Here is a 17,487-nt window from a genome sequence, read left to right as displayed (position 1 = left end):
CTTTCTTGCTTTTTCTTCCTCCCCTTCCTTCCTTCCTTTTCTCTCTCTCTTTCTATTGCGGTAGGAACAGTTAATGTGAGATACACTCTCTTAAAACATATTAAGTGTACAATACACTTAAACTATAGGCAAAATGCTACTCAGCAGATCTCTAGAAGTTATTCATCTTGCACAATGAAATGTTATACCCATTGAATAACAACTCCCCATGTCTCCTTCCCCCAACCCCTAGCAACCACCATTCTACTCTCTGCTTCTATGAATTTGACTATATTAGATACTTCACATAAGAGGAATTATTCAATGACTGACTCGTTTCACTTAGCATAATGTCCTTAAGGGTCAGCCATGTTGTTACATTTAGCAGGATTTCCTTCTTTTTAAAGGCTGAGTAATATTCCATTGTGTGGATACGCCACATTTCTTTATCTATTCATCCATCAGCGGACATTTATGTTGTTTACACATTTTGGCTATTGTGAATAATGCTGCAATGAACATGGGAGTGTGTATAACTCTTTGATATCTTGATTTCAATTCTTTTGATAAATACCCAGAAATGGGATTGCTGGAACATATGATAGTATTACTTTTTAATTTTTTGAGGAACCTCCATCCTGTTTCCCATAGTGGCTGCACCATTTTACATTCCCACCAACAGTGTACAAGGGTTCCAGTTTTTCATTGCCAACACTTCTTATTTTTTGATAATAGCCATCCAAATAGGTGTGCGATAACATCACATTGTGGGTTGTTTTTTTTTTCTTCTTCTTTTTTTGGCCGCACCGCGCAGCATGTGGGATCTTTGTTCCCCAACCAGGGATGGAACCCTCACCCCCTGCATTGGAAGCACAGAGCCTTAACCACTGTACCGCCAAGGAAGTCCCACACATTGTGGTTTTGATTTGTATTTCCCTGATTAGAGATGTTGAGCATCTTTTCTTACCCCTGTTGGCCATTGGTATATTTTTAGAGAAATGTCTATTCAAGTCCTTTGCTCATTTTTTATCTTTTTGTTTTTTTGCCATTGAGTTATAGGAGTTCCTTATACATTTTAGATATTAATTCCTTGTAATATACATACAATTTGCAAATATTTTCTCCCATTCTGTAGGTTGCCTTCTCACTCTGTTGATTGCTTCCTTTGCTATGCAGAAACTTTTTAGTTTGATGTAGTCCTACTTGTCTATGTTTGTTTTTGTTGCCCGTGGGGTTGTTTTCTTATTGTGTTTGAAGAGTTCTTTGTATATTTTGGATAATAGTTCTTTGTCAGATATGTCTTTTGCAAATATTCTCTCCAAATCTGTGTCTTGTCTTCTCTTTCTCTTGATGGTAATGTGTTTTTAATTTCAGATTCCACTTGTTCATTGCTGGCATATAGGAAATTGATTGACTTTTGTATCAATATATTTACCTTTTATCCCACAACCTTGTTATAATTGCTTTTCAGTTCCAGGAGGTTTTTTTTTTTTTTCCTTTTAATTATTTGGGGGCTTCCCTGGTTGTGCAGTGGTTGAGGGTCCGCCTGCCGATGCAGGGGACACGGGTTTGTGTCCCGGTCTGGGAAGATCCCACATGCCGCGGAGCGGCTGGGCCCGTGAGTCATGGCCGCTGAGCCTGCACATCCAGATCCTATGCTCCGCAACGGGAGAGGCCACAGCAGTGAGAGGCCTGCGTACCGCAAAACAAACAAACAAACAAAAAACAATTATTTGGATTTTCTTCATAGATAATCATGTCATCTGTGGAAAAGGACAGTTTTATTTATTCATTCCAAATCTGTATACCTTTTTTTTTTGGCCATGCTGCACGGCTTGTGGGATCTTAGCTCCCTGACCAGGGATTGAACCCATGCCCTCGGCAGAGAAAGCACGGAGTCCTAACCACTGGACTGCTAGAGAATTCTCAAATCTGTATACCTTTAATCTCCTTTTCATCATATTACACTAACCAGGACTCCCAGTGTAATATTGAAAGCAACTGGGAGATGAGACATCCTATTTTTTGACACCACTACAGTTCCTTTTATCCTTGGACATTAAAAGGATAATAAAGGAATATTAAAAATATCTCTGTGCTCACAAATTTGATAACCTAGATGAAATGAACCTATTCTTTGAAAGATAAAATCTTCCAAAATTGCACAAGAAGAAATAGACAATCTGAATAGGTCTATATTTATTAAAGAAATGGAATCAATAATTAATAACCTTCCAAAGCAGAAAGCACAGGGCACAGATACATTCACTGGTGACTTCTACCAAACATTTAAGGAAGAAATTATACCAATTCTCTACAATTTTTTTCAGAGGATAGATGAGAATTCTTCCTAATTCATTCTATGAGGCTAGAATTACCCTAATACTAAAACCAGACAAAGACATTACAAGAAAAGAAAACTACAGGCAAATATGTCTCATCAATATAGATGCAAAAATCCTCAACAAAATAATAGCAAATTGGGACTTCCCTGGTGGCGCAATGGTTAAGACTCCATGCTTCCAATGCAGGGGGCCCAGGTTTGATCTCTGGTCAGGGAACTAGATTCCACATGCGTGCCACAACTAAGAGTTCGCATGCCACAACTAAGAAGCCCATGTGTCACAACTAAGGAGCCCACAAGCTGCAACTAAGGAGCCCACCTGCCGCAAGTAAGACCCGGCACAACCAAAAAATAATAATAATTTAAAAAAATATTAAAAAAATAGCAAATTGAATCCCACAATATATAAAAAGAATTATACACCACAACCAAGTGGGATTTATCCCAGGTATGCAAGGCTGGTTCAATATTTGAAAATCACTTCATTTAGTCCATCACATCAACAGGCTAAAGAAGAAAAATCACATCATCATATCAATAGATGCAGAAAAAGCGTTTGAACAGACATGAAGTAGCTCACCCAAGGCCTTGCAGTCAACAACTGGTAAAGAAAATGGCTATTAAGAAAGCACAGGTGGGCTTCCCTGATAGCACAGTGGTTAAGAATCCGCAACTAGAGAAAGCCCACGTGCAGCAACAAAGACCCAACACAGCCATAAATTAATAAATAAATTAATTAATTAAAAAAAAGAATGTCACTTGGTTATCAAGAGTCTTAAAAAGAGTATTTTAAAAGTTCATGTACTTCAAATCAACAATTTCACATTTGGGAATATATATATATATATATTTTTTTGCGGTACGCGGGCCTCTCACTGCTGTGGCCTCTCCCGTTGAGGAGTACAGGCTCCAGACGTGCAGGCTCAGCGGCCATGGCTCACAGGCCCAGCCGCTCCGCAGCATGTGGGATCCTCCCAGACCGGGGTACAAACCCACGTCCCCTGCATCGGCAGGCGGACTCTCAACCACTGCGCCACCAGGGAAGCCCTGGGAATATATTTTAAGGGAACAAAAATGTAGAAAAAATATACGTATGGAAAAATGTACTTTTTACAATGAAAATAAAATTGGAAGTGATATGAACATCTAGCAATAAGCAATTAACTAAATTGTGGTAGCTCCATAAATTGGACTATTTTGCCATTAAAATGTTTTTCTCCAAAGAATGTATAATGACATATGAATATGTTTACAATTTATTTGGTAGAAAAGAAAGATACAAAAGTATATTCCAGTTAGGTAGAGAAAAAGAAGTGTGTGCCTATAAAAGGCTTAAGAGTAAACATAAAAATATTAAAAATAAACAATTTATTCCCAGCAATAAATAAGAGGGTTTTTTAAATAACATGATCTTTTTAAAAAAATTATTTATTTATCCATTTGGTCACACTGGGTCTTAGTTGTGGCAGGCAGCCTCCTCAGTAGCAGCACGGGGGCTCCTTAGTTGTGGCATGCGAACTCTTAGTCGCAGCATGCATGTGGGATCTAGTTCCCTGACCAGGGGTCGAACCCAGGCCCCCTGCATTGGGATCACAGAGTCTTAACCACTGCACCACCAGGGAAGTCCCAAGAGTTACTTTTTTTTTTTTTCGGTACGCGGGCTTCTCACTGTTGTGGCCTCTCCCGTTGCGGAGCACAGGCTCCGGACGCGCAGGCTCAGCGGCCATGGCTCATGGGCCCAGCCGCTCCGCGGCATGTGGGATCTTCCCAGACCGGGGCACGAACCCGTGTCCCCTGCATTGGCAGGCGGACTCTCATCCACTGCCTCACTACGGAAGCCCCAAGAGTTACTTTTATAATCAGAAAAAAAGCCTGGTTAAGGGTGGGAAATGGCAATGTCCCCCCAAAAAGACGGTGGGGGGCGGAGTTGGGAGGTGGCGTGGAGTGTAAGACAAAGATGCAAATAATGAGCAAACAGGCCAGCCTGTGATGTCTGCCCAGAGACATCCCCAGAAAGCACTAGGGACAATTTTAGGGGACAGAAAGCAGGATTTGATCACGTAAGGACGGAGGCTGAGAGAAGAGCCATGAACACCGCACCACAAATCCTACACGGGGGCTTCATGGAGGGCAGGGCGCCTCCAGGAGCGCGCAGGGCAGATGCTTTGGCCGGGCCTGTAGCGGGTGCCGCATTTCAGCACCGTGGACAGGAGCCGCCCTCGGATCCAGACAGGAGCCGCCCTCGGATCCAGACAGGAGCCACCCTCGGATCCAGACAGGAGCCGCCCTCGGATCCAGACAGGTCCTCATTTTCCACCGCCCCGCGGCCAAGACAGGTGTGCTGTTTCGAGTCAGGGCAGGGGAGGACCCGCTCTCTCCGACACGCTTGGCCCAGCCCAGACAGAAACGAAGGGTCTCCACTGCCTGATGGGGAGGGAGGCAAGGAAGGAAGAACGGAGGGAAGAGGAGGGCGTCAGGGACACCCTAAGGGGAAGCCGAGCCCAGAGCAGGTGAGAGGCTGGAGTCCTTGAGCCTCCAACCTCCCTGGTCCTTCCCAGAGGTGTCCCCCTTTTCAAGCGCAGCCTCGACGAGTTTCCACGCTCTCCCCGGCTTCCACAGGGCTCTGAGCCAGAATATGGACCAGGACAGCCAAGATCCCCCCAGTCAGCCCTCCCGTAGACTTGCTGGCTGCAGATAATTAGATGAAGCCCTCACCCCAGGTGGCCCCTGAATCTGCAGAGTTCAAGTCTCCGGACTGAACCTTGCGCTGCTGGGTGTGAGGGAAGGGGTGGGGGGGCCCTCCTTCCGTAGCTGCCCCTGCGCTTCTCCCAGTCGGGCTTAGACCCTGGGCATCCAGGAGAAGGCGGCTTCCTCCTGCTTCATTGCTTTCTCACTCCCGGCACCCACCCAAGCTCCCGCCTACTAACGCAGCTAACTTCCCATCATCCACAGCGATAGAGTTCCCAAAAACTTCAGGGAACTTACATCATTTTGCCTTGGCTTGGGAGTGCATGCTGTGACTCTGTAGTAGATTTACTTTCCTACTGATATTTGGTTTAGTCATAGATAAAAGAATTCCTCTGCATTTTTCAGAAGATGGCTTGAGAAAGGGAAGGGCTAGTATTAGAAATTTGTTGCTGGTAATCACCCTCAGATCGAGAGAGAATGAGAGCTGATACTGGGATGACCATATGAGTGTTAATTATCTTTAGTTATTTTCACTCTTATAATCCTTAAATCAACCCTATGTGTTTGTCACTATTCTTACCATCCTTACTTTACATCTGAGAAACCGGGGGACTTCCCTGGTGGTGCAGTGGTAAAGAATCTGCCTTTCAATGCAGAGGACATGGGTTCGATCCCTGGTCGGGGAACTAATATCCCACATGCCGCGGGGCAACTAAGGCTGCGTGCCACAACTACTGAGCTTAGGCGCCACAACTAGAGAGAAGCCCATGTGCCGCAACAAAGAGCCCACACGCTGCAATGAAAGATCCTGCATGTTGCGACTAAGACCCAATGTAGCCAAATAAGTAAATATTAACTAACAAACAAACAAACAAACAAATGAGGAAACAGGCACAGAGGGGTGAAAGCCCACAGGTAGTAAGTAGCAGAGCCTGGATTTGAACCCAGGAGACTCTCTCCAGAGTCCATGCCTCTAACCATGACACTACCCTCCCTCAGTCATAATCTAAAGATTCCCATTTATTGAGCTCCTCCCATGGGCTCTACCCACATCCTTTCATTTAATTCTCACGGCTTAATGGGATAACTGTTGTCATCATTAGGGATTTACAGGTGAGGAAATATAACTTGGTCAGGGCCATCACCTTGGATATAGTTCTGGGTCCATGACCCCTGCTGACTCTCATGCGGGACCTTGACTTTCCCATGAATCATTGTCCTCCCTGGAAACTCCTGTAAAATTGTTAGCTCCCCCTCCTTCCACTCCTGGACCCCTGGCCTCATTGAGGTGTCCAGCAGCACATCCCTGGGCATCTCAGTGGGGCTTTCCAACCCCAGTGCCTCCTCTTCATCTCTGGAGCCAGCCAGATGTGGAGGATTCTGGCCACCTGTGCAGTTTCTCCGGTGGCCTTGATGGGGGCTGTCATATTAGACCTGCGTTGGCCAATGGCAGCCATGGACCAGGCCACTGGGGGCTCTGTCCTGCAGGCACGTCCTACGAGCCTTGCTGATCTGCTTCCTCCAAGCAGAGCAGGCCCTCTGCTGCTGGGACGCCCTGGGTGATGCTGAGCCCTGGTCCTGGACAGGTTGATGCTCAGAGGATGGAGGCCCTCTGTCAGGGGGAACTGGACAGGATATGTGCCCACCATGCCTAGTGTGAGGGGAAATCAGGCTTAAGTCTGCAAGCAACACGTGGAGACGGCAGCAGGCACCCCAGCTTGCCCTTGGAGTCAGGTCCCTGAGCCCAGCTTGCTCTTCTCAGGTGCCATCTCTGAGCTGCTTCGGCTCCTGAAAAACTAGAAGGAATTGCTCGCAGCTCTGAAGACCGGCCCTGACTTGGCTGCCGTGGTGGCCCTGACATTCCTCCTCCAGGCCTGGCAGTGACAGCTGCCCCCAAGTCGTGTGGCGCCCTGGTACCACGCTGCCACCCACTTTGTCTATGCTTTGGTAGTTTCTGAGCAACTTCAGGCTTCCTGGAGGGTGGATGTCAACCTATCCCTCCCCTGGTGGATTGCAGGTGGATTCTTAACCACTGCGTCACCAGAGAAGCCCTTGAATACGTTTTTTATCAGGTAGATCACAATATTCTGTGGCTTTACGTCTGCTTTCTGGAGAATTGTCATTTTCTTTTCGTGACATAGAGTTACTGTGCTTATTCATGGTACTTGATGAGTTGTCCCTCTGCTGACACATTTGAAGTAATGAATACCTTTCTTTTTTAAGTAAAGCTTTTTAAAAAAATTCATTCTAACAATTCAATGGATTAGAAATTAGAGGCTTTTCTTTAGTTTTCCAGTAGGTGGCGCTACAGCACACTTTTTTGGGTTCTGTTAGCGGCGCTACCTCTGGTTATATTTGAGGGTCAGCACTTTCCACCCTCCACTGCCTCTGTCGTAGGTGTCACCTAGTGCCATCATTAGTGCTGCTTGTGCCTCTAAGGGTTGTCGGCGCCTTGCTGCTGCTGGTGTCACTGGCATCACCGTCTGGGGCACCAGAATGGTAGGTGCTTAGTCCAGGACCTCCTGAGTTGCAGGCTACACCGCAGTTGAAAGGGGAAGGAGCGGGGAGTCAGGGTTGCATATACCTTGTCCGTCGGGTTCAGGCTTCACCGCGGTGGGTGGGGACAGGGGGTCAGAGACATGGATGCCTCTACAGCCAGAGAGATGGGTTCACAGCCCTCACTGCTGCCCAGTTATCTGTGGCCATGGGAGCTGCTATAGCCAGGAGGCTGGAGTTGTGTGCACCACCTCCCTTCTTGCCACTGGGTTCTCTGGGGCTGCAGAGTCAGCTGCCACAGCTGGGAGTCTGGGACTGCAGGTGTCATTTCCACTGTTCCCCCAGTTCCACCTCCTCTGTGTGTTCCAGTCCACCCGCCGTTAGATGTACAAATGTGTGGAGTTCTCGGGTAGCCTGGTGAGTTGGGCAGAGACACCTGTGTTGAATTGTGGATGTTGTACTGGTTGTAGATTGAACGGGAGAGAAAAAGAGAGCATCTCACACCACCATGATGCTCACGCCACTTCTATCTTGGTCTTACTTTATACACACGAATGAATTACATGAATCATAGCAAGTCCTTCCTATTTCCCCACCTTTGGTCCACTGGTAGGTTTGTCCATTTTTTAGCATGAGCATGGAGTCAAATTTTTTTCCCAAGGGTTAGCTCACTTGGCCCTTGAGAGTAATTGTAGAACCCTTTGGAGAGCCCTGGGTTATTGACAGAATGGTTGCTGAGAATGGCTTTTGTTGCTTTAATTGAGTGGTTAAAGGACTCAATGAACATCTGCTGAATTGAAATGGAACTCTTCTCAGCAGTGGCAGGCACAGCCTTTCTGAAGATCAGAGTACTGAAACTACAGGAAAAGGACCTCAGAAATAAATGGTCCCAACTCTTTAGACAAGAGACGGGGTGAGCTTGGACCAGGAATTACAAACCCACATAGACTGAGAGGCAATGACTACCAACTGGGGTGAGTGGGACCCCTCTGAGGGAAGCATCCGTACTTTCGCTCCAGCTGATCAAGGCTATGCAGAAAGAGAGACCGAGTGTTGTCACTTCTCATTTTCCCAGAGAAGCCATAAATTTAGAATTTTATATAAAATTTCCAGTACTTAAAAAAGCATTGAGAGGGACTTCCCTGGTGGTCCAGTGGTAAAGAATCCGCCTTCCAATGCAGGGGACGCAGGTTGGATCCCTGACCAGGGAACTAAGATCCCACGTGCCGCGGGGCAGGTAAGCCCGAGTGCTACAACTACTGAGCTCGCACGCCACAACTAGAGAGCCTGTGTGCCACAAACAACAGAGCCCATGAGCTCCAGAACCCACGTGCCACAAGTACAGAGCCCATGATCCCTGGAGCCTGCGTGCCACAACTAGGGAAGAGAAAACCTGCACACCACAGCTAGAGAGAAGCCCAGGTGCTGCGACGAAATATCCTGCATGCCTCAATGAAGATCCCGCATGCTGCAACTAAGACCTGACGCAGCCAAAAATAAATAAATAATAATCAAATCTTTAAAAAAACATTGGCGATTAATTCAAAACTAAAAAATAAGACCAGATACATCTGTAGTCTGGATTTAACCAGTGGGCTGTCAGTAGCATAAGCAGTGGCATAACTGACTGAATGATAATAATGTCACTAGCTAACATTTAAGTTCACTTGCTCTAAGGTAGGTGCTGAGAAACGCTTTATGATCCTTTAATCCCCCTGCCAACCCTGTGAGGGAGACGGAGAGATTTTGTTCAATATAATTAATGTCAGACAATATAAAATACTAAAATGACACACCTGAATCTAATCAGGCTCCCAGATCTGATGTCCAGTTTACAAGAAGCTTAGGGGATATAGGAACAAATTAAATTTGGAGGAAGAAGTACCTACCATGAGGGGAGAATCCAGACACATTCACTGTGAGGACATTCCTTAGGACAATTGATCCAGTCCTTCAAAAATCACACACACACACACTCACACACAATCATACACACGGTGTCAGGAAACAAAAGCCGTTGATTAAAAGGGACTAAAAAAATCCATAATTACAAAATGCAATATGAGGGTCCTTTTCGGATCTTGATTTGAACTAACAATGATAAAAAGTCATTTTGGAGATAACTGGGAGGAATTTGACTATAGACTGATGGCTGGCTTCTCATCAGAAACAACAGAAGCTAGAAGACAATGGAATGCCCACATTAAAGTGCTGAAAGAAAAAAAAAAAAAACCTGTGAATGTAAAATTCTGTGTCCAGCTAAGATATTCTTCAAACACAGGAGTGAAATAAAGACTATTTCAGACACACAGGAAAAGAGTTGAGACAATCGGTCTCCAGCAGAACTACATGACAAGATATTCTAAAGCAAGTGCTTCAGGCTGAAAGGAACGATACAGGGTGGAAACTGACATTCATGGAATGGAGAGCACCAGAAACGGTAAACACATGGCTAAATATAAAACTATCTTTAATTTCCTTAATCTCTTTAAAAGACTACTGTTTAAAACAAAAATAGTGATTTTGTATTTGGGAGTTTATAACATAGGTAGAATATAACATTGATAGTGCAAAGGAGGAGGTTAAATGGAATTACACTGTTTTGAAGTCTTTACTTTTCACCTGAAGTGGTAAAATATTTATTCTAGGTACACTCTGGAAAATCAATAATGCATATTATAATCCCTAAAGCAATATAAAAAGGTATAGCTAAAAAACTAGTAAAAGAAATAAGATGGAATGTAAAATTATTCAATTAGCCTAAAAGAAGTCAGGAAAAGAGTAACAAAGAAGAAGTAGAATAAATAGAAAACAAATAGCAAGATGCTAGACTTAAACTCAACCATATCAGTAATCACATTAAATCTAAACGAATGAAATCTTCCAAGTAAAGGCCAGAGGTTATCCAACAGGATAAAAACAGCAAGACTCAGCTTTGTGCTGAGGTAAGTAATACACTTCAAATATGAGGACACAAATAGTTGAAACGAAAAGGATGGAAAATTATGCCTTAGCAAGCATTATAAAGCTTGTGTGGTTGTCGTAATATGAAACAATGTATATTTTAAGACGTGGAATATTACCAGAGATAAGTAGGATACTTTGTAACGATAAAAGGGTCAATTTATTTGGAAGACGTAATCCTAAATGATTATTCACCTAATAACAGAGTTTCAAAGGGCAGTGAAGCAAAAACTGACAGAACTAAAGGAAGAGGACTAAAATCTTACAGAATATGTTGTCTGACCACAAGAGAATTAAATTAGAAATCAAAACAAATAACTTACCTAGAAAAGCCCTAAATATTGGATAATTAAACATTATCTTTCTAAATAACCCATGGTCCAAAGGAGAAATCAAAAGGGAAACTAAGAGCTATTTTGCAATGTCAGTGATAATAAAAACTAACACATCAAAACTTGTGGGATGAAGCTAAAGTGGTCCTTAGAAGGAATTTTGTAGCTTTAAATGAAACATTTTAAAATAAAAATTCTATTTTTCCATCTTAAGAAGCTAGAAAAAGAAGAGCAAATTAACCCTGAAGTGGGGATTAATATAGATCATAAACTTAACTATAAAAAGTATAACCATAACATTTCCAGAAGAAAACATAGAATATCTTCATGACCTTGGCATAGGCAAAACTACTTGTAGAGATAAGCAAAAGCATTAAATAGAAAAGAAAATAGATAGTTCGCATTCCACCAACAGTGAAACTTCTGCTCATTAGGTCAATGAAAATGAAAAGAAAATGAAAAAGCAAGCCGCAGACAGGGTGATAATATTCACAATACATACATCTAGAAAAGGACTTGTATGCAGACTATATAAGGAAATCCCAGAAATCCTTGTATAAAAACAGAACCCAAGAAAAAATGGGCAAAAGACTTGGATGGACACTTCCCCAAAGAGGATATATGAATGCCCAGTAAGCATGTAAAAGGTGCTCAACCTCATCTCTCATCAGGACAGTGAAAATTAAACCACAATGAAATACCACCCTTTAGAATAGCTAAAATTAAAAATATTTACTTCTCCAAATGTTGGTGAGGACTATGGTATTGGCTAAAATAAAGCTGTTTATGTTAAAGTTATTATCACCAACAGATATTAAAATAGTGTGGTATTGGTGCAAAGATGGTAAACTGGAACAAAATAGTAAGTCCAGAAATAGAGCCACCTATATACAGTCATCTGACGTACAGGAGTCACATATATTAGTCAGCTAATGTTATTTTTATTTATTTATTTATTTTGCGGTACGCGGGCCTCTCACTGTTGGGGCCTCTCCCGTTGCGGAGCACAGGCTCTGGACGCACAGACCCAGCGGCCATGGCTCACGGGCCCAGCTGCTCCGCAGCATGTGGGATCTTCCAGGACCGGGGCAAGAACCCACGTCCCCGGAATCGGCAGGCGGACTCTCAACCACTGCGCCACCAGGGAAGCCCTAATGTTATTTTTTAATAGATGGTGCTGTATCAACTGGACATCCAAATGGAGAAAAAGAACCTTGACACCTGTCTTACACTATACACAGAGACCAATTCCAAGTGGACCATACACTTACAAGTCAAGGTAAAACAATAAATCTTCGAAAAGAAAAACTAGGAGAGTATTTCATGACCTTGAAAGATTTCTCAAACAAGAGTCTAAAAACACTTTTGCATAAAGGAAAAGAGCAATAAACTGGACTACATTAAAGTTAAGATCTGCTTAGACATCATTAAGAGAGTTAAAAGGTAAACCAGCACTGGCTTCCCTCATGACGCAGTGGTTAAGAATCTGCCTGCCAATGCAGGGGATGCGGGTTTGAGCCCTGGTCCGGGAAGATCCCACATGTCGCGGAGCAACTTAAGCCCATGCGCCACAGCTACTGAGCCTACGCTCTAGAGCCCGCGAGCCACAACTACTGAAGCCCGTGTGCCACAACTACTGAGCCTGCGCTCTAGAGCCCGCGAGCCACAACTGCTGAGCCCGCGAGCCACAACTACTGAAGCCGGTGTGCCACAACTACTGAGCCTGCGCTCTAGAGCCTACGAGCCACAACTGCTGAGCCCACGTGCCACAACTGCTGAAGCCCGTGCACCTGGAGCCCGTGCTCCACAACAGGAGAAGCCACCAAAATGAGAGGCCCACACACCACAACAAAGAGTAGGCCTAGTTCACCGCGGCTAGAGAAAGCCCGTGCACAGCACTGAAGACCCAACGCAGCCAAAAATAAATAAATAAAATAAATTTATATAAAAGAAAAACTACATGGAAGCATCTAATGAGGCTGGACATGTACATGTTCTATGATCCAGTATTTCTACTCCTAGGTGCATAACCAAAAAAAAGTGTGTGTATACATATGTACCAAAAGGCATGGACAAGAACATCTACCGCAGAATTATAACATAAAACATCCCAAATGGGGGCTTCCCTGGTGGCACAGCGGTTGAGAATCTGCCTGCCAATGAAGGGGACACGGGTTCCAGCCCTGGTCTGGGAAGATCCCACATGCCGCGGAGCAACTAGGCCTGTGAGCCACAACTACTGAGCCTGCGCGTCTGGAGCTTGTGCTCTGCAACAAGAGAGGCCACGACAGTGAGAGGCCCACGCACCTCGATGAAGAGTGGCCCCCGCTCGCTGCAACTAGAGAAAGCCCTCGCACAGAAACGAAGACCCAACACAGCCAAAAATAAATAAATAAATAAAATAAAATTAAAAAATTGGATCATATATTCACCTTTCTCTTTAAAAAAAAAAATCCCAAATGTCCGCGAACATTAGAATGGATAAATTGTGATACATTCATAAATGTAAACACAGTGAGACAGAACCACAGAACACAGGACTACGTGCATGAATCTTTCCAACTTGATGCCGAAAATAAGAAGACAGGCACAAAAGAGTATACACTGGGTGATTCCATTTTTATAAATTCCCCCAATAGGCAACACTAATCAATGATGACAGAAGTCAGAATGGTGATTACCCATGTCTGGGAAGGGCCGTGAGAGGGACTTCAGGGTGGAGGTGGGGTGGCTGGATATGGTCTATATTTTGATCTGATTCACTGAAAAATCCACCAAGATCGCTACTTTATGTATGTTTCCTTCAGTAAGAACGTTTTCTACGTGTAAAATGCTTTAACAATAACAGAAGGATCAGGTGATATATGGCAGAATGATGATGATGGATTTGTGGGCATTCTTATATAGTATGTTCTCCACTTTTATGATGTTTGACCTTTTTATAATAGAAAAATAATGTAACAACCATATGACACAGTCACCAGGCAGAATTGACTCTTGGCTGTGCCAGCTGGGGGATCAGGAGCCCTGGGTACGTGCCGTCACAACCTCTGTATCAGAGACAGGGAAAGTGGGGCTCAGAGAGGTTAAGTAAATTTCTCAGGATCACACTGCTGATTGGTGATGACCAGGACGGGCTGTCTGGCTCTGGTGGCTGCCTGCTTAACACTCCAACCATGCCTCTCCTTTTGTGGCCTGAACAGCGGAAGGTGGTCAGGAGGACTGGGTCCTGGAGACCTCCATCCTAGGCAGAGGGCTGTGGACGTTGATGGTCACGACTCTGGCTACGAGTGTTCCTCCCTCACTGGTCACAGCCATGGTCCATGTGACCCTGTGTGTTGTGTGTGGGCACAGGATTTGACACAGAGGACATGCTTGATAGATGTTAGCTGTGGGGAACAGCCTGGATCTCTTCCTTTCCCTCCCTAGGGCTGAGCTGCCTGCTTCTCCTGGGCTCCTGAGGCCAGTCACCCCAGACATCCCTCAGCGGAAGCTCTGTGGACACTTAGGCTGGGAGAGGGAAGATAGGGGAGGTTTATAGTGGCAGTGGCCACAGGCTCATTAATAGTCATGATTGTTGTGAAAATTTCAGGCTGATCAGAAATAGAGATGACATGAGGCTCCAGCTGGCCTGTCCAATCTTCTCTCTGGACTCAAACAGCCAGGGCATTGTTCAGAAAATTGCCTTGTTTCCTTGATACAACGATTAGCCAACCTTCCTCCTAGCCTGGCCCTCAACAGCTGACACGCCTCCATCTATCATCCATCCATCCATCCATCCACTTATCCTTGCAAGGTCAGGCACCTACCTTGAGCTCCAGGTGCAGCTTTCTGAGGTTCTGGCAGGAGGAATATCCACACCTGTTTATAGGGTCAAGTATAGGACTAATCTCCTGAGAGGCAGCCTGGCCCTGCTCCCTGCCTTCCTTCATATCTCACCCTCAATTCCCTCAAGTGGCCAGGGATGATGACATGCCCTGGGGATGCAGGGTCCGCTGGAGATGCTGCTACAGTATCTCCAGCAGGTGGCGCTGAAAGGCCTCTCTTCACCTGGGTGACACTGCCCGTTCCGCCCTTGCTTCGGGAAGCAGCAGGCGGGCCAGATGTGGGAACCCAGGGCAGTGGCTCAGCCCCAGGCCAGCAGACCAGGCAGGGAAACTCTCATATGAAATTTTTGTCCTTGCGTGGGCATTCCTAGAAAGTGCAGGAGGGCTTGTCTCCCTTCTGGTCTGGGATCAGCTGCGTAGCGCTCAGAGCCAAACTCACCCTGCCTCCCCTGAGAGTCATGCCCGGTGCCCTGAAAAGGCATAGAGATTGCAGTTACACAGACCTCAGTTCAAATCCCAGCTCTGATGGTAAGGGCTGTGTGACTGTGGGCAACTTGCTTCAGCTCTCTGGGCCTCAGTTTAGTCACCAGTCAAATGGGGTAATAATGCTCAGGTTAGCATCAGGATTAAATGCGTCAGCATGTAAAAGCACCAAATCGTTACAGGTGGTCGGCAAGTACTGGTTCTCTCTCCATCTGCAGGCCTCGTGTGGGTGACCCTGCCAGCAGTCAGAGCCCAGCATGGGCCTGCATTTCTTACTACTCTATGCCGTCCCCTGAGCCAGTATAGAACTGAGCTCCTGCTAAGAGAGAATTGAGGGGCCAGACAAGGAAAGTCCCAGAAACTGCTTCCTCAAGCCCACTAATGGCCACACTAGCGTCTGCCTCCACTTTGGGAGACCTGGGTGCATCACCTTGATTTTCCAGTAACTCTTGTTTCTTTCACAACAGGCTGGAGGGAAAATGCTACTTCAAAAATCATTGCTTTCTAGAAAAAGCCTGGCAAGGCAAACATCATAATGTTAACATGTGAAGTTAAAATATAATAAAAGATCAGGGATTTCTTTAAAAAACAACAAAACCCAGTCCTAGAGGTGGGGATTCAGTTTAGTTCCCTTGGAAAAGCTGGGTCGGCCTCACTGGTAAACCCGTGGTTCTTGGGGCATGTTTCCCAGCAGGGAGAGCAGAATGTCAGGGGCCGACTGGAGCCCCCAACGAGGAGAGCAGGAGAGTGACAGGACCCGTGACAGACCCTCGCCCGGGGGACCGGCAGTGAATGATTACCCTGGGGAGGAGTGGGCAGAGAGCCACGAGTCCAGAGCCAGGGAAACAGGTGTTTCTGAAGTGTTTGTGTCTTGGGCGTTCAGAGGCTGGAGCCTCTCGTATTGGTGAGTTGAGCTGGTGGGGTCCCAAGTAGCTTCTCTGGGGTCTCCTTCAGGGCACCAGAAATGCCATCTGGTCTCAAAGACAGGATTCGCAGCAAACGTGTTTGCTCCTGTCTTATGGAATGGATGAGTCCAATGGAAGGCACCTGGGATCTCAGGGCTGTGGGATCCCAAGAGGCAGGCAATACCCAGTGATGTAGGACCCTCTGGAGGGCGAGGAACCAGGGCTGGTCAGACCCAGGAAACCCACGGATGGGGAGGTGGCCCTGGAAGTGAGGCAGATCTCAGCATGGAGCCCCTGGGATTGACACTGGAATCTGCCCATCATGGACGCCCTGTCCATCACCTGACCTTCTCTTCTGCATTCCTCCAGCCAGATGGGGAGGGTGAGGGCCATCTTTGAAGCTGCAGAGATCTTCGTGTCACATGCCCCATCAGCACCTCGACAACCTTATCTCCGCCTTTAGCTCTTCTCGGGGTGCTGAGAGCAGGGAACTGGGGGCTCAGGTAACAGGGTGGGTTCAGCTGTGCAAAAGTGCAGTCACCCCCATTCCCACAGGCAGCTGCACCCCTTCCCTCCCCACACAGCCTGCACCCCTTGGGAACCATAGAGACCTGAGTTTGAGTCCTTCTTCTGCCACTGCCGTGTGACACTTGCCAAGTGCTTCACTCGTGTGGGCCTCAGTTTCCCTAATCTGTCAGATGGACACGGCAGACCTGCCCAGTGACAATCACACAAGACAATGTACTTTGTAAACAAGAAAAGCGTAATCTCACAGCAAATGCTGCCTCCTCAGCCCTCTCCACAGTTGGATATGGCCTGCAGACCTGTTTTGTTAGAAGCTCTCAGCAGTAAAAATAATAATAATAATTTTGGGCCAAGATTAAAAAATCAGGTTTTTACAGAAGATTTTGAATTTACTTCGGCATCTGACAACAGAGGCGCCCCTCTCAAGACAGCGCTCAGGCAGGTTGAGCTGCTCTTTCAGACAAGTTTCTCTGGGTCCCCACAGCCCTGTGACATCCTCAACACCTAGGTCAAAGGTCAGGTCCTATTTGTCGCCTGGCTTGTTTCCCTCCTTACACTACCCAGCTGGCTCCTATAGGTGCTTGATCATTAGTCCCTCTGATCATTTCAAAGCTTGGCCCCGGAGTCTGGGACCCCTGGCCTGGTGGGCGCTAAGCTGCCCTGCTTGAGAAGAGCCCTCTGGGGCAGGCCACCGGGAACAGGCCACCGGGACATGAGTCCCTCCACCGAGACCCATACAAGGCTGTGGGCCTGCACTCACCAGCCCGGATCACGGGGACGCAGGGGGTTCACCTTCTCCAAGGAAGGTGCAGGGACAGGAGGGAAAACAGGGAGCTATTTTGGGAAGGTGTCGAAGGCTGGGACGCTAAAATTAGACCCTTGGTTCCTAAAAAGACATTGGCGCCAACCAAGGCCTTGGAGAGGGGCTCTTCAGCGCGGAATGT

This window comes from Phocoena phocoena, chromosome 1 (assembly GCF_963924675.1).
Source record: "Phocoena phocoena chromosome 1, mPhoPho1.1, whole genome shotgun sequence".
NCBI lineage: Eukaryota > Metazoa > Chordata > Mammalia > Artiodactyla > Phocoenidae > Phocoena > Phocoena phocoena.
This window is presented reverse-complemented; position numbering follows the sequence as displayed.